The 22668-nt window shown below is 37.9% G+C and overlaps 1 protein-coding gene across 3 annotated transcripts in view; it reads left to right on the top strand.

The window, feature by feature from the left end:
* The first annotated feature begins 2287 nt into the window (after positions 1–2287).
* The window catches only part of LOC132904630 (BAI1-associated protein 3), a 125823-nt gene continuing 105442 nt past the window's right edge, over positions 2288–22668 (top strand). Inside the window, exon 1 of one of the 3 annotated variants that reach the window (XM_060955285.1) lies at positions 2288–2910. The gene's annotated coding sequence lies outside the window, so the exon portion shown is untranslated. The remainder of the gene's footprint in view (positions 2911–22668) is intronic. The other 2 variants (XM_060955283.1, XM_060955284.1) reach the window with 2 other exon arrangements.

Raw genomic sequence — 22668 nt, 5'->3', positions numbered from 1 at the left:
TTTCTTTAAATCCTCTCCATGTTTTTTCCTTCCTTTTCACTGGTTTTTTCTTTTTTTCTCTTATCGAGATTGTCACATGGTAAAAGCTCGGACCGCATCGATAACAAATGTGTTCGAACGAATATCACGCTTTGATTGGGAATTTCATTGTGCGCGGCATAAAGCTCGGGAAAGAAGCGAAACGAACGCGATATATAATATCAGGAACGGACACGAACGATTTGTGCCAATACGAATGCTATTTGGACGATTGAAAATCGGTGGAAATGCGATCCACGATCCGTCGTAGACCCGCCGTGATTCGGTGCCTTTACCCGGGTTGAATGTGTTCCTAACTACATCAGGTTTTATCTCCAGCTTAGCTTAAAATTTATAGGCTGATTGGTCCGGGAAATTTAATAAATGGCTTGCCTACATTTTATAAACCTCCTTGTCGAGTCAGCAAACTACATTTACCATGCATTTCTACCAGTCTATTGTGTTTAATTTTCCAATATAATATGGTCGAATTACGTCGAAAATTTTATTCGTACCTATCGATGCTCGAAAGCTATCACTCTGATAAGTATATTTCTAATAAGCTTAACGATACTCTTGATTAGAGAATAGTTTATAATTATTTTAAAAAGTTTGATACATATAAAATACGTTTGGAAGAAAAATATAATTAATTTAATACGACTATAAATTTCGTATATGCAACAATTTTTCACTAAACTCCAATATCATTATCATTAGGGTTTTTATTATTATTATTAACAGCGAGAATAGGGCAACGAAGCGAAACGAATAAGAGACGTACTTGAATGTATGGTAATAGAATAAATAGCATAGAATCTCGAAACATTGGTCGAAGAAACAGAACCAAAGTTCCTCGTAGCATCGACAACGATCGTCTAGCAAACTGCCAGTGCATCTGCATCAGCCATGGTTTACGTAATACGTAAACGAAGTACCCTAACAGTTTCACCAAATACACATTATCCAACTTTCGGTCTTTCTACGTCTTCCCGCGTTACCGCCCTCGTTCCGTCAGCCCCGAATTCCGGTATTGACTGAATCTCATTTGTAAACTTCTTAGGAGCCCAGAATCTATGAAATCCCTGTGGCTTGTCCGGTTTTCCGAATTTGCTTGCGCCACTTTTGTCCTGGTTTCCTTTTCGCTCGAATATAGCAATTCGTATTTCAACAGTTTGCGCATTCAGCATTAAGTCAGTGTTATCGTCAGTCAGAATTAGGTAAAACGCGGTCTTTCGTGATTTTTTGTTATTTCAATAATATTTCCAGAGCAGAGAAGGATATGAATTATTCCGAAGCATTTTACGCGCGAAGAAAGCGAAATGTGCGAATTATTCTAAAGCGTCTTACGCATAAAGAAAAGGAAGGATATGAATTATTCTAAGACGCTCCACGCATAAAACAACCAACAAAATTTCCAAAGGCAAAATCTTTCAAAATATCGGGATTTGACCGTGAAACAACGGGAACAGAGAACGTAATGACACGGATCAAGTGTACGCCGAAGCGATCGAATACACCTTATCAATCTATCACGGATATCGAGAGAAGGACGACACTTTGCCGTTTTCTCAAGAAGTCGATACCCTCGCCTTTCGCTAGATCCACCGAAATCCTCCGTTATTACGACAGTGGAACGCAGTTAACATCATCCTCGGAGGGATTCGCGTTCCAGATCGCAATAAAACATCTCTGTCCCGTTGGTCCACACCTTAGGTCGGTGTGAACGCACCCAGAAGCCGCGTGAGTCGACAGGCAGCAGGCAGGTACAGGGGCCAGGCTTGCCAGGAGAGCGTAGGTGAGCTGAAATAGATCGATGGACGTGCTGCGCACGCAAGTACCTCCGGTTGTAACCCCTGCAGGGGGTAGGGAGAGCCCCATGCTCCTAGGTAGGGTTATCAGAGTGGCGAGGAGAAGGGGTCGAGCATGGGGGTGGGATCGAGAGAAAGGGAGACAAAGAGAAAGGAGGAACGCCGGCAGAGAGAAGAGTGAAAAGCGGAATTACGAGATAGGAGGGTTCCCTCTGCTTCGACGAGGGAAGGAGATACTGAATCGAGAACAACGAATGCTACGCGAACGCGTCCTCGATCGGACAAGGATGGAGATAGACACGCAAATAGGGACCGGAAAACACGCAGAACGATTTCATGTGCGATGGAAGTGGAAAGAAACAGCAGCACGGGGATAATGAAGTACAAGGAAGTAACGTGAGAATAGCCCCTAAGGAGGCGGATAAAGGAAGAGAATCGGATAAAAGGAACAACGACGAACGATGTGTTGCGCGCGCGGTTCGAAGAATCTGGAAAATCAAAACGAAAGGAAGATCCGTTGAAATTTCACATTCTCCCATAATAAAAAGCCATACGAAGCAAATACGAACCACAAGGACAAGCCTACTGTAGAATCTGGGGGTTGATACTCGTGTCAGGTTAGAGAGAGACAGTTTGTGAAACGCTGCGGGAGTGGGAGGAGCATGTAGACGAAGAGCACGCGAGGGGAATCCCTGGAGGGGCAAAGGAGATAGAAAACGGACCAGCCGGGTTATTGGAGGAGGGTGACAGGGTGGGATGGAAAGAGCGCGAGGAACGGAGACAGAGAAAGACGGGCACGCGACGGCATCTCACCTGTTTGCCAACCCGCCAGTCTAGTTTACGCGCCCGGTCATCCGCCGGCTCTACAAGTGGGTATTCCATTGCGAACGCTAGGCGCGCTCGTTCTATCGCGTACGAACGCTCGTTTTCTTTCATTCCGTCGCATATCTCTCTGCCGTGTTTGTCCACGCATCCCACACGATCCGTTCACCATCAGGATTTCTACGTGAAACTGCTCCGCTCTGTCCTCCGGGGTCTTTCCATCGGTGGACACAAAGGGACGCGCACGATCACGGAAACGGTGAGTACCCGAGGGTCAGCGCACTTTAAACGATGGTCCAGCGAGAGACGGATATCGGTTCACGATCTTCGACATATCGCTTCCGAGATCGCGCGTCAAGTTTCGTTTAAACAAAAAACGAAGTGCGATCGTTTCATGGTGGTTACTCGACTTGATAGCGCGTTCGACGTTGTCGATGAACGAGAGCGTGGATTGGTCTGATCTATGCTTGTGATCAGGTGGTGCTTTCGTTTCGAATGATCGATCGAGGAACGACTGACAGCGGGTTCCTATTGAGAAAGCATTCGTAACGAGTGATCTGTGAGTCGTTTGTTAGATTTCGAGTGAGTCTTACGTCGTTCGTGTCGAAAGGATAATGCCAAAGAATATAAAGATACGACGTGAGATTGTTATTCGTCGGGAATAATTTATTAAACGTATAAATTTTTCGATTGCACATACCGTTATATCGAGATATGATGTTTGCGCTGAAATTACGTCGAATCGGAATTTCTACGAACGTCGATATTTCGAAATCTCGTCAATCTGTGTTAAAATGATTCCGATTTCCGCAAATAGTCCGTAGAATATTATCGTTGTCGAACGTTTCGTACAGAAGGGACGAGTTTAATCCGAGAAATCTTTGTCTAGTGTTCGAGTGTCTACGATTTTCTACGTAGTATATTTGCTTTCCGCGTTACGGCTATTTACACTTGTACTTACTTCTACGAGCCACTCACTTGCTTACGACTTCGTTCTAAAGTATCTCTATTTGCTTCCCTTTGTCTTTGCTTTCATTCAAAAGGAAAAGGAAAATATGCGTTTGCAGTATGAGGGGAAAAAGGGAGCGTGGATGAAAGCTGGCGCATTTTCACGAATAAAAATGGTAATCAGGCAGAAGGGTAACGAAGGTAATCGTGCGAAATCGTGCCTCGCCTTTCGACGAAAAAGTTTCAATCGACAAACCCTGATTTTGAAGGTCGGAGCTGGCAATTTGAGGGTATGGTTATTCGTTTTTAAATAAACTGGATACCGTCAGACGAGCTTCTGTTTGTTACCTCGGACGTTTTATAGAGTGTCCTTGTCCTATATACGGCCAGCTGTACTGTACTGCGTTTGAAACAAATTCGCAATACAAATACTCTTGTTGACAAATATAGTGGACGATATATCGAACGTATCAAAGAACGTTGAAAAAAATAATTTCTCTGTAGTTTTTGGATTAATCTGAGAACGTAGAAACATAGAAGATACATCAACTTTTCCGAAATTTCCACATTGCACAAAAATTTCATACGAGTCGTAGGATTTTCCAACTCGATGTATCAACTTTTGTCATTTTGCGAATGAGATCAGTATGCTTTGAAAGAAAATTAATATCTTAATTGTATTAGGCGATCCTAAAGTATGGGGTGACTCAGTATTTGGGTTAAGGGAAAGTATAGCCACGCGGAAGTTGAAAGAATCTTAATGCGAAAGGTATAAATGACTCGCGGTGAATTATGCCGCGATTCATCAAACTTTCGAACATAAACAGAAGAGGATATTAATAGAGGCGAGCCGATGCTAGAAGAAAAGCGTCGACGATGACTTATTGTTGAGCGAAGCGGATAAATTTAACTGTCGGAGTTTGATTCATCGCGAGGCAAACAATTCCTTAGAGGCTTTAACCTCTTTGCAATTTCACGATCCCAGTCTGGATTCTAGACTCGTTACAAATCTTTACATCTGTTCCCTTTCTTCGAGAAGGATACTTACACCAGATGCTAATTATATCCAAAAGGCAGAATATTTTAGTCAAACTAGGCACAGCAAGATAATTGGGCGTGTTTCTCACGGAACAGATTGTTTCTTCTTTGTTTCCAGTGACGATGAACGTGTTGTTTTACATTTCTGTGGTAGAAAAATGAAACTTTCTAATTAGCTAGAAAAAAGTTTATCCAAATGTCATATAAAACAAGCAAGTGACAAGAATAGAGGACTTGTAAAAATACTGACATTGACTGGAATGATGTAATATACGAAGTGGGTCACTTAACATGGTCGCTTCAATCGTTTACGTTATTAATGGGTTTAAAAAAAGTTTGTTGTTTATTTTCTCTAATAAATAACGAGTATCGAGAAGGATTCGACGAATGTATTTTTTAGTAATAAAGAAGAAACGAGTATATGTGTTTCGTACAATCGTATCTCTGTGCTGCGTTCCATATTTTCGTACAACTTCGGCTTAAACAAAATATGTAGAACAAATTTATTTACATCACCTTTGAAATCGTACCATACACGATGAAGGTATAGCTTGATCAGTTTATTATTGTAACAACGAAAAGGCAATTACGTTGTATAATATTAAGTGACCTACTTTCTGCACTTCAATTTTAAATGCTCATTTCACCCTCTTGGTATAATACCCTCAAAGGAAAATATAACCAACGCTGTATCAACAGATGTCAAATTTTATCAATTACAATTCTCAATTACCTAATTGCACAATTAATTATATTACATATTATTCTCTGATATTATTTAAGGATACTTAATCCGATTGTTCCGTGCAATTCAATTATTTATTAGCAGAACCTAAATGTCACCGATACATACATTATACCTAGTTTAATTTGCTTCCGCATGAAATTTTAGGACGAAAACAGAAACTAACTTTACTTTGTTAGCGTTTGTACCATGGCATCGTGTCACCAATCACGTAGCTACCATGTTACGTGCTCAGGATTGCAGAAAACTCTAGCATTGACGTCTATGGTTAAACGAAAATGCGAATCAGGAGCTTTTTAGTTATCTCGCAATTATCTCGAGGGTTTGGTAATCTTTCGGGTCTTGTAATTTCCATGAAACAAGACCGCAACGTAACAACAGTGATTTAACTTTAATTTGTTTGTTCGACCGTTTCCCTTGTTTTCCTTGAACGCCGTTTTTAATTAAAACGTCATCCGCAATTAAGAAAAATTCGTACAAAGAGCTGGGTATTTCTCAGTTTTGGAATTAGCTTCGAGGCTTCTTGGTACGTCGCTTTCGCGGAACAGCGCAAATAAAGATGTCGTTTGAGGAACGAGACGTTCGTGAAACTTTTTTCTTCCTAAATGGCCTTAATTGTTCCGTTCTTATTTATTTGAACATTGTTCTAGTAATATTATATTGGAACGTATAATTCGTTATCCTTCGAGATATTTCCCAAATACCACGAGTAGAAATTAATTTATTAAATTTATTATAATAATTCTGATAGTTGAATTTGTTACAGGGAAATGTAATTGTGAAATTAATTGCAAAGATCCTGTTGTAACTTCGAAATATGATTCGCGAAAAGAATCTGGAATATGCTGCAACGTATCGTAATAATAGAATTATTATTATTAATCATACTGAATATTAAGAGTATTCGTAATGGCATGAAAAATGAATGAATCGCTTGTAATGGCAAAGAGATATTTTAATCGCTAAATTAATCAGTGAACCACATTTTCTATGATTTATTTCATAATATTTGCTCTATAATCTTACTCATAATGAAGTAATTTTGCTACCATGGGAACGAGAAAGCATTGAATTTAAGATGAAGCTAGCAGATACATATATTAAACTAATAGTGCTTCGTACCGTTTCATTGTAGTTTGATACTATATCTCATGTCCTTATAGTCGTTCTTCGCACCTTGGTAATTCGTAATTTCATGCACGCGAATACCATAAATAGTTCCCGGAATACTTTGTATTTTTTAAATTTTATTTCTTCTCTTCAACTTTAATTTCTTGCTTCGTCACGAACTTGACATAATTTTTATCGCGTCTATTTTGCAATAATCCTGGAAACATCTTAATAAAACAGAACGTTTAATCGAATTAAACTATTATTATTTATTATATAATAGTTATTTCGCTCATCTTTGATATTGATACGCATTGATAATGAACATTCGAGCCAAGGGCTTTAATTATGCAATAATTACCGCTAACTACGACTATTATATCGATGTCGGATGGGAACTGCGCTTATCATTGACGAATACAAGTTCCTTTATCGTAAATCTATAATTTATATTATTTACTTATTTCAAATCACGTATTTGAATAAGGAAATTAATTCTATAATTTTTAACTGATAGTACAAGGAAAATATGGCCAGTAACGGTTGAAAGGCGATAGGTTTGGTTGTAGAATTTGTTTCTACGATTCTTCTTTCAAACGATATTATAAGGTAAATAGTAGCAATCCCGATTTGTATAGATTGAACATCGAATTTAATTCAAAAACTTTAGAAAAATTTAATAAAAAGAAACTTGGAAGTAAGACGTTCGCCAAATTTTCAGGACAGACACAAAACTAGAGCGGAAGGAGGATTCTACTTCGAAACTATTGATTAATTTCTTGAACACATAACCGAAGAGTATGTTGCCAGTGGGGAATTTATCTTTCAAAACCCTTTCGAAAGATTGCGATACAGAGACACCGATCAATACCAACAAACAAAACCAAGAAACCTGGCTTGTATTATAAATTTACAAAACCGTAAAGTCTACTCACTGAATTTTTTTTCCACAAAAAAGCCAGAGATCGGTTTCACAAGAAAGAACGAAAAATAGATAAAGAAGGAAGAATTGTGCTACAAAATGCTCGGTTAGGTACTTTCTGAATATTTGATTATGCTACTTGATAAAATATTGATCGATCGAGGTCGGACATGTTGTATTCCATAAAAGATAATGGATCAACAATGTAGGGAACGAAGTATGCACGATAAAGGGAAAATAAAGCGAGCGCTCCTTTCGTTGCGATAAAAATTCAACGGACCGGTAGTTGCGGACTTTTCCGGATAACCACGGCCAATGCTTAATATCGAAACCACGGCGCCGTACACTTTCCAATAACTGCCTGGCCGCCCATCGAAATCGATGCAAATGAACCGTTTATTGGAGAAAATATGCCGAACAATAGGGAGAACGTAGCGAAACTAGCGCTGTAATCGCGGCCTAATCATTCCTAGCTCGTTCGTGTTCTCTTCGTCAAAAATAAGTTATTACACGAGAGATATGGACGGCTGTTGGAAAATCGTAGGAAGAATCGCGGCAGATTTATTATCCCGTAATAGGCATAATTGCGGAATAATTTTCGACAATGTAGAATTAAATCTGTAACATCTGCTAAATTTCAAATACTTTGCTGCGTGATACCAAAGGTAAAAGAATTAGAACATTCTTATCGAACGAAGTATAAACGTTCGACCGATTACCTCGCTCGATCAGTTTTGACGTTTATCGAGTTACCCTCGAAATTCTGTAATAACATTGTATTAATTATACGCTACCTCTTCCTCGACACAATACGCAAGAAACAGGAAAACTAGTTGCTTAATTACGAAAGAACGAAGTAACTTATTACCATCGTCCGTGCACCGGATGTTAGGAAGGTGTGCGTTATTCTTGAAGCTTAAAGCAAATAGGTTCAAATTATCGTTGTATAAGTAAGGTAAAGAGTGGAAATGATAATTCTTCGCGCAATTAAAACCTAGCCGATAATTAACGATAATGATTACAAATTGAACCGTATACGTCACGCTGATGGACAGAGTGTCCCTGTGTTTATTCGATGCGTTAGCTGGTCGCGTGAAATATCGGTGTGTTAAAATAACAGATGTTTAGGCTAATAATGCTGGCTGTTTATTCCCTACGAGATGTCCAATTAATGTCGATACATAAAACCTTTCTAAATGTCGCCATTTAATGGTGTCTCTCACCGTTAATCACGACGAATAGTTTATTACGTACGATCACGTCAAGCGTGAATTGTTGGTAGAAAAGTGCATGTCGCTTCGAATATCGATCGATTTCATTCGCCTTCGTGGCATTGCTCGTCTTTCGATTCGAATACGGCGGTAATCTCTTGTTGACCTCACCGGACGATTTCGAGAAAGAATGGAGGGAAGCTATTACTTAATGTTTCAAGCCTTTCGAACGTCCTTTTTCCGTTCCGCGCGCAAATCTCGTTCGAAGCGTCTTACAAATGTTCGGAACGTTTCTCCTTTCGATCGATGCGTGAACATTTTACATCGCGATTTATTTTATACGTCTTTATATATCTCGTGTTACGAATTTCGGAAATTAATATACCGCATTGACGCATAACACGATCAGATTACTCTCGATTTGATCTTAGTCATTTCAACGAAAATTAAAAATTTCACTTTGCAATTTCTTTCGCGCGTTTTAATAATCGCAGGCCATAAGCTCTATTTGTTGTCCCTGGAGTTTAAACAGATATTACGTTAACGTTTTACACGGCCAAGTACTAGGTGGCTTTACTTAAATTACTTCTCTTAATTTCCTTAATCTGTTTCTTGTACAAATCAGGTTGCAAAGTTGGAAACGTATGAAAGATTTCTATTTTCAGTCGATACGTGCAAATTTTACAATGCAATTCTTTCACGTACGATATCTTAAGAATCGAAAGCCAATGAAGTTGCACTTACCGATTTTGGACGTTGGCCAAACAGAGATTTATATTTTATACGCTGATCTTACTTGCTCCAAATTATTTCTCTTGTCAGTTCACTCCTTCCTAAATCTCGTTATAAAATTTCTGCATACATGGAATCTCTTTCTCCAATCGATGGAGGAATATTTTATGACATAATTTCCTCGAAAGCTTTAAAGGTCCGAGCCAAACAAAATCTACCTCGTCGCTAATATCGGAAGCTAATCGAACAAAAGTTAGATTAGGTGTTGCGTTAACACTCGAGCACGTTTGATCACCACTCCGTTCCAAATTGTTTCCTTTATCACTCCATTCAGCACGCGCGTATTCAATATTCCGCATGGCTGGCAAACAGTGGCAGAGCAGAAGCGGTAGACGATTTTCCAAAGAGAATTCGTTCTGAAATCCGACGGGAACACATCTCCCAAAGCCTCTTTCGTACGGGAATGAAATATCCCGAAGAGGGTAAAGACAAAAGGCAGCGCGCGTTATATTTCCCATTCAAGATCTGTCGACGATTTCATCTCGTAGCAGGTTAAACGAGAGCAGGGAGAGAACGATGATTAATCGGAAGGCTCGTTGCCCGTAGAATCGTTCGTCCGATTCAGTTAGTCGCAATTCACCTTTATACGTAGATCGGCGCAACTTACACAACTTTCTATTATCGCAGAAAACGCGGTCGTTTGTAACACACGATGAAAATTAGTTTTAACCTGTCGGATGCCAACGTCCGATACACGCTTTGCGGCTTCCCGAACGAACGTTTCCCATTTACCTCGCCATAGAAAATTCCTTTTTGCACGTTTCCTCGCTTTACGAGCTGTCGCGACGAAGTCAAACGCCAGAAAGTAACGGCGAACGCGTCGTGCCAGTAGCACGAGTCAACGCTCTATCGGACGTATCCGCCGTATGCGGTCAAGAAAATGTTGATTAAAATGGTTCTCTTTTCCTTTTCGTTTCCGACTTTGCTATCGTTCCTGCTCCGTGCTGTAAAGATGTTAGAAACTCCGAGAAGATAGCGCGTCGTTGTTCGCGTGTCTGAACTTTTGCTTTTTCTCTCTGATAAACTTCAATTGCAAGATTAAAGTTTCATCTGTAAGGAATGATTATCTCTTTTTTACACTCCCTTTTCCAATATTGCTCTCGTCGCTTGTTCTTTCGTTTCTTCTTTATTTTTACTAGTAGCAATATAGACTTTTGCAGTAACCTAACATGCTGTGTATGTCGCTTTAAAACGACAGGATAAAGTCTAATCTGAATATCGCGACAATCTAATGCAAGGCAGGGAAGAAAAGATTGGAAATGACGCGTCACAAAGGAAAGACAGAGGATTAAACTTAATATTTGAATTTAGCTAAGCGATTAAGGAAGCTTTACAACAGATCCAGTTACTTTGTTGAAAGCTTTCGTAATCGAATATTTCTAAGCAAAATATAAATAACTCGATTCTTTCGTATTTCTGCCCGCAAGAAGCTCGGTTAATGGAAATTTTCGAAAGCGTCGATAGCGACAGAACCACGTCTCTTGCGGCAAAGGCCGCTTTAAACTGGACGCGGATACAGAAAACGCACCGAACTCGAAACACGGATTCAAAGCAAAGAGCTGCAGAATTTCTTTCATATGTCGAATTCTAAGACGGTCGACGTGACCTAAATTGAAACAAGGGACTGGAAGAGAAAGGCAGTAACTCAAGTAACTCGAACATTCAACGAAAGTTTTTCCCTAACTTTTTAATATCGCGCGATGCACACAGATTCAAGTGGATGCCAGTGAGCACGAAATATCACTTGTTTTTTTACAACTATCATATATAATACAAAGTATCCCGTTGAAAGATGATTCAACATCGAGAAACGAATAATACAAAAAATGTAGAAAAGAATCTTTTCTTTCTACAGCTTCTTATTCCTTCGTTTCAACTACACGGTTCGCACGCCGAGACAAAATATTCGATCCTTTTGCAGTTTGATCGAATAACTTATAACAAAGACACAGTTGGTGAAATTTGTATTTCACGCTCATAAATATTTACCTCCTTACAGTCGATTGTCGTCGTTATATCATTTTATAAAAGGATAATCGTAAAGAAGTAAAAGTTGCTGGATAATAAGTTGAAATAAAAAGAGAAGTGTAGCTACATTATTACAAAAGTTATTTTAAAAACTATAAATTTATGTTTATTTAATCGATCTTCGAACTTTATATCCCCGAAAACAAGGTTTGAATACATTCTATTATTCGTATACTCAAACGAAAATATACGAATCCACAAACTCGGTTTCTTGTTATTCTTTCCTATTAAATCGGCCTCGTTTAAATTATATTACCCGTTGCCAGGCACACCGTACAGAACGATTAGGTCGCAAAGTCACCAAGATTTGATCGTTAAGCATCGTTTATGGCGAATCATTAACACCGGGGGCTTATCGTGACGGGTTAGCGATCTGAATCTCTCTGAGAGTGGTTAAAGGGTAATGGTCGCGACCGGTTCTATCGTAGCGTTTTTCTCGTTCGAATCGTCACGAGGGTCAACCAGCACGCTCGATAATTGCGACAGGACGTGACTGTGAAAGAAATTCCCTTTATTCGATCTTAATTCATCCCACGGGTACGAAACGCTCGGGATTACATTGCTTTCAGACTCGTTATTCAGCTGTGCATACTACTTTTTCCTATTGGCACGGGCAAATCAATTAATCGAACAGATTTACGACAGATCTTAAGATTTCCGATAGATTGCTCGATCGAATCGCTTCAACGAACCGATAGACCAACGAGTTCGTGTTCTCGTGTAACGATATTGATAAAATGGCGTTTATGAGAAAATGGTATACAAAAGTTTCCTACAAGTTACATAGATTTTTCGTTCTATATTCCAAAGGTGATGTTTTAAATAATTCTGCATGATGTTGTACAACTATGTAACGGTATTTATTCATCGTACCGTATTGTTCAACTTGTGCTTTTATAACCAGCATCGGTTAAAATTTCTATAGACGTCGCTTTTAGAATATAAAATACAAAATCTATCTGACTTATTTTTGCATACCAGTGTACTTCTCGTTGAATTTGTCGTTTTGAAGTCGCGTGCCAAATAAGCGGTATTTTTTAAGATCATTCGATTAACGGAAAAATACGAACATGATAATCATTTTTATTTGATAGTTTACGATTGATCGTGTAACGAGTACTTGTTTCGCTGAAGTACGAAGAATTTAATGAACGCGTTGAGAATATAAGTCTTTTTTAAAAGCTTATGTACGAGTAGGTGTCTCTGTGATATATTATTAATATCCGTTAATATTGTTTGAACGAATATTTAATTAGAATCGTAGCTATGAAAGGGAAAACGCGTGAACAAACGTCGAATTTAATATCTTTGTCGGAACTCGGTGTTTACTACAGATTCGTGGATGAAATTACGATGGGACGGATTCTAGGGATGAAAAGCTACCCTATTTAACCCACGTGCGTTCAATATGTTTTAATAATTCTGACCTTATTAAACGACAAACTCGTCGAAAATCGAATCGACGAACGATGAACAACGACGAATTTCTTTAATTTTATAAACTATTATTTATAAACTATTTAACTGTATAAAATACACGTTAGTTTTCTAGAAACGCGACACTATTATTGACGGACAAAGCGTGCATATTTATTCTGTTGTTCCAATCTTTTTGTTAGAAATAACGTCAACGTTATTAAGCTTTTGGAAAATATAATTGACGTTACGAGTGAATAAAACTCTACCGTTCGCTCTACTATATCAATCGTTCTTTAACAGAGTCGCAGTTATTAAATTTCAAGTTCAACGGATCGCCTTCGGATATAATATATTCTTTTCAACACTTTGAAGGTGTTTCATTTATATCTTCACACTCTTCTCCGTTCGAATATTCATTTATCACGCATCTGCTAATTTACATTTTTATCTCATTTGCCGTTTCATCGTTTGTATTGGTATTTAATAAAAAAAATAAAAAGTTTGTATTAGTATTTGCTTTTAGGCTAATAATCGTTGCTCCAATAATAAATTAGTATGTAAATTTCCAAAATGTCGTCGTGAAAACATTGTATGTATTAATAAAAATACCGTGTTATTAAAAAGCCACAACGGTGGGATTTTGTAAATAGCGACGTGTATAAGACACACTGTTGAAAATTCTGATGCGTTTCCGCACCAGGGAACCGATGATTCGGGTTGACGCGGTGATATGAAAACTCTCGGTAAAGGTTGAACTCGCCAAGTTCTAACGAGAAACGCGAATATCGTCGCGACAACGTGGCTTTCCAGCTTTAAGAGTTCCCACAGCGTAACGTCGCGAATTTCCGTGATAATCCCTTTTAAACTACGCGAGCATTTATTTAATAAGCTGCCTCAAAGACAGCCCTAAGACGACAATATCTTAATTATTCAACGCGAAGTCGAATTTTCACACACGTTAGCGTGTCGCCTTTCAGGCGAGAACGAGAAAAAATTAACTTGACAAAAAGGATTACGTCGCGTTCGTCGTGTTGCTAAAGCCATTAATCGTCGAAAGTGAATCGCAAGCGTCAAGTTGTGGTTGAATCCTCTGAAACGAAGTAATTCTTTTTAAAAGTATCTTCGAAATTTATGAGTTTATCAGATTGATTTATGAAATTCTTGCGCAGTTTTTCTACGTTCGTTGAAAAGTGGAAATTGTAAATATCAGAACAGATCCTAATGCGAATTTGGAGTTAAAAGAAAATCGATACTGTTGCAATTTTGCTTAGAATTTTAATTTTATTATTTAATTTTATTATAAGATTATTTATTGGAAGAGTTCTTAAATTAAGAACGTTATTCAAATGTATCTGGAATTTATGATTAATTTAACACAGTACGAGACGAATTTATTAAAATAATGAGAAAATCGCGAATTTTTGTTAATAACTTTTGTTCGTTTCGTAATATCCGTTCACTGTTAACGAACCGTTTCGTTAGAAAATTGTCTTTTCAGAAGGAAACTCGACAAAAGTTTCTTCCACTCCAAAGCATAATATTCAACCAACGTTGACAACATTTTTATGTGACAAGGAGTTCAATTCGCGACATGTTTTACCCTCGTCCTCCGCTTTCACCCACACAAACTCATTCGCACGTACACACATTTACACACGACAGAACATGTTCTGAAATCCCTCTGAAATTGCGCTCGCATTTTCACCACCGGTATTTCCTGTCCTTTTCTCCGCCGTCAAAAATAGTTCATTAAGGGGAAACGTTCGTGCCATCTTGCAGGTGAACCGTCGTACAGCATGTAGTATATCGATCGTAGGTCGAAGCGAACGGTTTAAGGGTGTGCACCCTATCCAAGCCCCTTGGAACATAACCTTAATCCGATTTATCTGCCTTCTCAACGCGATCAGAATGTTAAAACGAATATCCGCGTTCCACGGCATTTTCCTCTGCTCATCTCGATCCATTTCGGGATTCTTTGCATTCGTGGCAAACTTGAAGGGAAACACGGTCGAAAGTTCGACGGGACTTCCATTGGATCTTCCGTCCACACCTTTACCTCCAATTGTTTAACGAAGATGCACGTTTTTGCATTCGAAAGGAATGGGGCAATGTTGAACCTCGTTTATAATTCCAGAAAAGTAATTTACAATTGACAACGAATCCTCCGTGTTCGTTACTATACTGAGTTTTTCAATTAATAATTGTTCGATCGTCTCGTCCAAATATTTTGATATTACCGATTTAACATTACCAATATTTATATAATTTATGTTATTTTACCAATGTGTCTGTATCTAGTCACGTATTTTGCGCTAACAATTGTTCGAATATCCCACTGAAACAGTTTATTATTATCATTATTAATATCGTTTTTGTTATTTTATTAACATTATATTTTATAACATTATTATTTTGTTGCTTGCTTGTTTGCCCTTTTTTCTAGTAAATTAGGAAGTTTGTATTTGGTTTCGCATCTCAACAGAATATTCCAGTTTCCATAAAATGAAATAAATAGGAAAAAAGTCGATGTTTAACTGGAGAAACAAGAAACTATACATTCACCGCTATCTGTTAATTACCACGAAGTTTTTTGCTGGCATTTAAATGCAAAGTTAATTAAGTTACACTAGTTTCTCGGATAAGAACAGGAGAATTTGCTGTTTCATTCGATAAAGGATTACCAAGTTCTCGTCTTAATGGAGAAGATACACGGAGTCTCTTCTTTTTTCTCCTCTTGTAGAAAAAGAGTAGTCTTTTCTCACCGAGTTCTTCGGATCCAGTGTGGTTCATAGAGTTTTTATGGTGGTTGTACTTCAAGAAATCGATGAGTGAGCTTAGGGGCTGGTAGAAGTTAAGACGGACGAGTGAAAAAGACGATATCTATACATCTCGATCACGTGCAGTCAGCGGAACTTTCTGATTTCTTCTATTGCTTCTCGTTCGATGACCGTTGTTGTCGCTTTTAAAATATTAACCAGATACTCGTATTCTCGTGGAGCTGTAAATTTAACTTACGTACTTTCCTTCATATTTATGTCTTGTATTTTTAGTTATATTTATAAAAATATAAATTTGCGTGAATACGTTTTCCATAGCCTATATTCGTTATCCCTTTTAGTTCATCATCAACATTCTTCTCTTTTCTTCTTTATCGATCACACACAGGGACGAAGTAACATTCACAGAATATTATTACACAGACACAGCACTCGTTTCATGATAAATTATATCGAAATCAGTGAATCGCGTAATGATTCAAAGTTAAAATGATATTTTACGCAAGAGAAACGACTTGGTCGGCGGCGTATCACAGTTAACAGAGACCAGGGAAGTGTTTTTCAGTTTCTCACGCAAATGATCAATTCGACGATGATTAACTCGATGATACGAGATCTCCAGTTTCTGGCGTACGAGCAGTTAAAGGGAACAGCAAAATTGTTAACGCCAAACGTTAGGCTTAATTAATCCAAGCTTTGTAACCGATGTTATTATGTTTGAATCTTAGGCATCCTCGGGACTGTAAATAATTACGGAATTAGCTGAGAATAAAATACGTAAGTTCAAGAATCAATGATTCAGTCGTAACTCTACAATTGTAAAAATGAAAGAAGCAATATTATACCAAACGTAAATTAAATATTTTTATTAATTATATTTTGCAACAAATATCCAATATCTTAAAATCTGAAATATATTCGATAAATTATCTACGTTATTCATTCCCTTGAAAATATCTTATCGCTTCTTGGCGTCTGCTGTTCATAAAAGAATTCCTTTCCACGCGTAATATCGAACACGATATTCCTTTAATTCTTCGAAGAATCATTTTATTGAATTATTCGTACAACGATCGTTAACTGATCGATGATACGAGCAAGCGATAGCTGCTAATTATATTTCCGTGAAGTCGAAAGTTTTTAACTCCGAACCCTTACATCTTTGACGACATTAAATTACATAATGACGTTTATTAACAGATTGGAATTACAGCGTTATATTTCCACGTGCCCATATGCATCGATGCATAGAAACATTTGCCTCGTATAAAGGGAACTCGTACGCGCGTGCGATCGTAGGATTAATATTATTCCACTTGGTAAACGCAAAATTCAGCTCTTTGTTGATAAGGAAATCGAATTAATTTCTATCGTTTCTCCGGTTGGTAATTTTGAAATTTTCTAGTGTCGAATTCACGCTTTGGTAAACGATGTGAATAATAATCAAAGGGTACCGTGAACATTATGTTTGTGGCAATGTGTTTCGTTCTGTGTCAGAGGAGCAGGAGAACGACGAATATCACACGATCGTTAATTAAGTGAAAAATTACGCGAATGATAATTCAACTGGTCGAGCAATTATCGCAGATCAGGGCATAAATGAAACGCGAATGTATTATTTATTGTTCGCATGGTACATTGACCGTCAGCTTGGTTATAAATTACGCGAGTAGGAGGTTTATTCGAATACCGATTTAAATAAGAATTCACTCGACCATCTCCATTTTCATCTCATCTCCTTCCCCGTCTTTATTATTATAATCGGCTCTACAATGCAAATTTCTTCTCCCCTTTTACGTGCCTACAATTTTTACCACCAGGTTAATTTCTAATTTCCTCGACTTACGAGTTTTAATCGTTTCCCTTGCTTTCTTGACCTACTTTTCGCTTTCAACATGATTTCTATTCATTCATGCCTCCCTTATGTTTCTGGGGCAAAAAAGGTTGATATCGTATCACGGTTTGGCCACAGATAGTGGATCGAATATAACTTCACTGGGATTTTCTAAATCCACAGGCAGTCGAAATATACGTGTACGGTATCGGTCAAAAATTTCCCAGCGTTTTCTCCGATGCATATGTTGTACACTAGGTTTGCAAATAGCAATAACAATTTTCTTCACTTCGATAAATTTTTACGGAATATTTTCTTAAATTTCTAATAGACACAAAACAGATATTTCTCTATATTCGTTTTGACAATTTTCTAATTTTCTCGTTTCCTGAAAGTCAACAAATCTGTGCTATCTAAGTTAATAGAACTTTCGATCAAGGAGAATTTTCTTCGAAGAACGGAGAATTTATCAGTGTCGTAATTATCGCGAATTATTATGTCTTCAGCATGGTAACCATAGACACGCAGAAAATGATTGCACGTTCGTGTTGCACAATTTTAACTCATCTAGTGGAATACGCGTTTAAAAGCCAGGCTTCTCAGCTCTGGGTGTAAGAAGCAGCACGGAGGAGCCTCGCGGGAGCATTATCCCCGTTCTCGAAAAAGGATACCGAAGAGGAAGGTGCTTCCGATGATTACGTGCACGAAAGAAAGGGGAAAAGGGGTGAAAGGCGAGATAGAGACAGAGAGGAAAAGAGAGAGAACGAAGCCCCGTGATCCGTGAAATTGCCTCTCTGTCAATCATTCGATTCGAGGTCGGGAAGAAAAGGGTCGAAAATAGAAAATGAGAAACTCGAGCGTAATTAATGGCCCAGTCACGAGCATTCTTGTGCTCGGACGCGTGCGATTCCTTTATTAAATTCGCGAACGAAGATTCACTCGGGTGACATATCGACCGATGCACTCGAAGACGCATATTCGTCGTTTCATCGTGTGATTTCCGGTATGTCGTGACTGTCGATGTATGCGCATATATTATTTACCAAGTCAACGGGACCTTTATATCAGAAGCGGATTTTCTCGTGCAGCAAAATGTTGTCATCGAATACTTTCAGTAACAATATCGATATAAGCGTGCAGCTATATTTGCAGAGGATACGTAGGAATTTTCTTTACGCTGCCTCCAAAAGGATACCAAGAAAAATTCAACGTCAGAATAAAACTATGTATAATTGAATATATCGAAGCAAGAGCCAATATAACTCAATGAATATTATTATTATTTAATATTATTATTTAAGAACCAACACGAGCATGTACTCTTTCTCCGTAATTATTAGGCCACAGATTTGTACGCAAATTCATGTGTTTCTTAAAATAATTGACACAAGAGGAACTAAATAGAGGACTGACTTATTTATTGACTATCATAACAGGTATTTTATTTTGGATATTTTACGTATTTTCGTACATTATATGTATTTTATGCGCTTTTGCATCTTTCAATTTCCCACAAATGAAAATCTGCAGTCTAGTTATTATAATTACCTTCATTCGCTTTGGACTACACAGACATTTCCAGAATACGTTCATTGTCGGCCACGTTAGCGTCAGATTTTAGGTAGACGTACACTTCTTTCATATTTTAATTTCAAGTACTTTATACCGTCTACGTGTCTCTAATATTTTTAGTTCGATCGATTTTAGTCGAATAAGAAATCACTCAAAAGTTGCTATTTTCATTGAGTTGATACGCGAAAGGTAGTAATTTGGTCTCGATCGCTGATAAATTTGTTTCACTCTCCTCTCCGTGTGTTACTTTATGATCTTGTTCCATCGTTTCTAAATGTAATATTCCTGGCGAATGACGAAAATTCGGTGTCCTATTCTTGCGATATTGTAAAAAAGTCTTTACGATTGTGAGCCAATTAACGCGTTTTGAGTTTCCTGACCTTTCCGAGTCTCCTGGTCCGAGTACCGTCGATTGGGCGTTTGTCGGATGAAATTGTTACTTGTCGCGTTACGAAGTTTCATATGATTGTTTTAACGTAATGGATTTTGTCAAACAGATACGTTTAGGGATGGCGTATGTGCAGAATAGTGTAATAAAGGTAATTCTGGCTTTCAATTTGTAATTTAAACTACAACGCGACAAAGTTTAGATTTACATACATTGGAAATTTAAATGAGAAAGATGAAGTACTTTGTGGATGAGCGGAGGAAATGATATTTAAGAAAGATACAAATTTTAACGTGATTAAAGAAGTGAAATTGTAGGTGCATGATAACAGTTAAGAGGGTGAGAATTATAATCAAGAAATACAAAAATTGAATTCCACTCATATCGTTGAGTAGAAGGTGTTTAAGATAATCGTAAAAGAAAATATTTGTCCTGTTTGAGAACAGCGTTTTTGATATACTATAATAATGTATTTAAAAATTTATTTTCAGAGATTCGCATTATTGAATTTCTCTTTATATTCGTAAAAAAAGACGGTATCTGTTTACAGCGTTTAACTATTCTGAACATCGAAATAGCCGTAAATGTAAAGAAGATAACGAACACGAATGCTTTTCCACTTGAACAGAAAGTTGCTGATTTCTAGTACCTCGGTGGCGTGGCAAGCAAACGAACGCACACCACAAATCCGAGTAAAAAGTACACGACGTGTGTCACGAGTAACACTTGCCGAGTTACGATTGATATAGATGATGTAGCTGAAAACGACCTGTTTACCTTCTGGTTTTAATTCACGTTGTAACTGGTGCACGCGGCCACTGCGCACCTCTAAACGCTACACGTTGTTCTTCTAATTTTCAACATTATTTTAAATTCTATACGTTTAACATTTTATGAATTTTATGAGTTTTATTTAACGCGCTCTGCTATATGGGATTTTAATAAACGACGTACGTAAATACGCACGCAAGATCATTATTTTTTCCAGTACCAAAATATACGAGAAAAATGTTCCTCGCTAATTAACTCTGTTTTACGAAAATTCGTATCTTTGACTATAGTATCAAAATACGAATTAGCTTGCTTTCCGTACACTTTAGCTGCTATTAACTTAACAATTCGATCATCTAACAACGAGTAATGCTACCAACTCAACTGTTACGTTATTGTTTTCGATCAATCCTAGAATTTATTACAGTCTCTTATTTATTATTCCAACAAACTTTATTACTGAAAACAAAGACATTTCTAATAACAATTCCAGAGAATTCGTATTCGTATTTTAGTAGCAGCGAATATGTTATCCTACGATTCGTAGCATCGTCTCTACTATTCGTAGCCCCTTGTTGCTTACGTCTCGAGACAAAAGAATTCGCGCGAGAGAAACGCGATGACTTGCAAATCTCGAAGCTGCGTTTCAGCTGCTGCTCTGTAAACTTGCTCAAACGTTCGGGTTTGTCGCGTTTTATCCGCGAGCCGCGCACCTCGACATTTTAATTGCATTTTTAACGCGATTCGGGGCCGGCGTTTGAGCCGCGCACGACACCCGGGAAAAGTTCGAACGTGGAAAGCCCGTCTGTTTCATGGAAACAACGAGAGCGACCCGCTTCCTTATCGATCTAGCTGGCCAATTGAAACGCCGCCGTTCATCGAGCCGATTTTTTTCTACGCTTTCACGCGCACCGTTGCACATCCAACGCGTATGCCAGTGATAAAGCGACGAAATAGATGTGCCCCGATAGTCCGGCTCATCCTTCCACGAACAACCGGCTATCAACTTTCCGGGAGTATTCGTTTCTATGAAGACTCTCTCGATGATCCGTGTAAACCCACCCTTTCAGAGGATCCCTTAGACGCGACCGATACCCATTGTAAAGCGAACTGAGAAAACATTTTTGTAGCATTTTGTAGCGAACGCTCGATAGGGCTATCGCGAGGAATTTCTCAGTGTAGGTTTTTCAAATTGAACCTTTGCTTTGGATTCAGTTGTACCAGACCTTTGGATCGCGTATTTTCCAGAGTCTTGATAAAATACAGTGGCGGGCGAAAGAGGATTTGTAAGATACGAAACGTAAAAGGACACCGTAATTTTACAAAATTGATTTATATTTAATAAGAGCAACGAATAAATGTATAATGTGTATATACATAAATTTATTTTAAATCATTAAAAAAAATATATATATATATGTCGGAGATGAAAGGACACCGGAGCCTTTTTTTCGGAATGTTTCGGAAAGTCCCCAATACTTTAATCCAGACTTTTTATTATAACCGTACTTAAACAATAAAACTGAGAAATAGCTCTGTTTATGAGTCAAGTCAATTATGATTATCCTAGATTTATGACGATGGGCTTGAGCTCGAAGCGACATAATGGGTCACTGAACGTAGCCACGGTCAGAGGTATAAAGTAATTAAATAACTCTTCTTAAAAACAGGGATTGACCTGAGGAAGGGGATTGACGGAGAGGAGTATATAAGGGCAGTTCCACTTGGACTGACATTCTATTCGATAAGTTCGACTAGTACAGAAAACGCTTGTCATCCCGTTGACCGTGTATTCGTTATCGAACCTAAATTCATCGTCATCGATATCACGATCGCTTAATCGTCGACGTCATTTGTTAACGGTTGTAATACATTGCCATAAATAAAATTCATTCAATACAAGACAACTATGGACAACTCGCAGCAAGACTCATTACATACCCCGATTTCCAAGGACATCATGACATATATACATATGTGTAGACGACTGTTACCAATATGGTAACAAATGGTAGCGAATAAGAGTTCTTAAAGTTTATAGTATGTATCGATTTGAAGCTTTTTTTATTCGCCACCGTATAGCGTACGATATAGAAGAAAATATAAAACGCTCAATTTTCAGTGGACAAGCTTTTTTTTTTCTTTTTTATTTTTATTTAGTTTTTTACAATTTGTCCTGAAGGACATTTGGTAAAGTGTTATATCTTATTGGCGAGAAAAAAAATAAAATAAAAATAAATATAGCATGTGGCTACCCCCAGCGGGGTGCTAGCTTCGTTTTTTCTAAGTTATATCTTTTATGCTAGTGGACAAGCTGCTGGAGTGTTGCGTAGTAAGTAAAAACGAGGCGGAAATTACAAGCAAAGTTTCGCTGCAGATGTTTTAATAGAAGCTTATAAGCAGATTAAAATACGGCTATCGTATTTGCATTCTAAAATGAGAGTTTAAACGTTTTAAGCAAT

This window comes from Bombus pascuorum, chromosome 2 (genome assembly GCF_905332965.1).
Source record: "Bombus pascuorum chromosome 2, iyBomPasc1.1, whole genome shotgun sequence".
NCBI lineage: Eukaryota > Metazoa > Arthropoda > Insecta > Hymenoptera > Apidae > Bombus > Bombus pascuorum.
The sequence above is the reverse complement of the archived record's forward strand: the minus strand, read 5'-3'. Positions and strand labels throughout refer to the sequence as shown.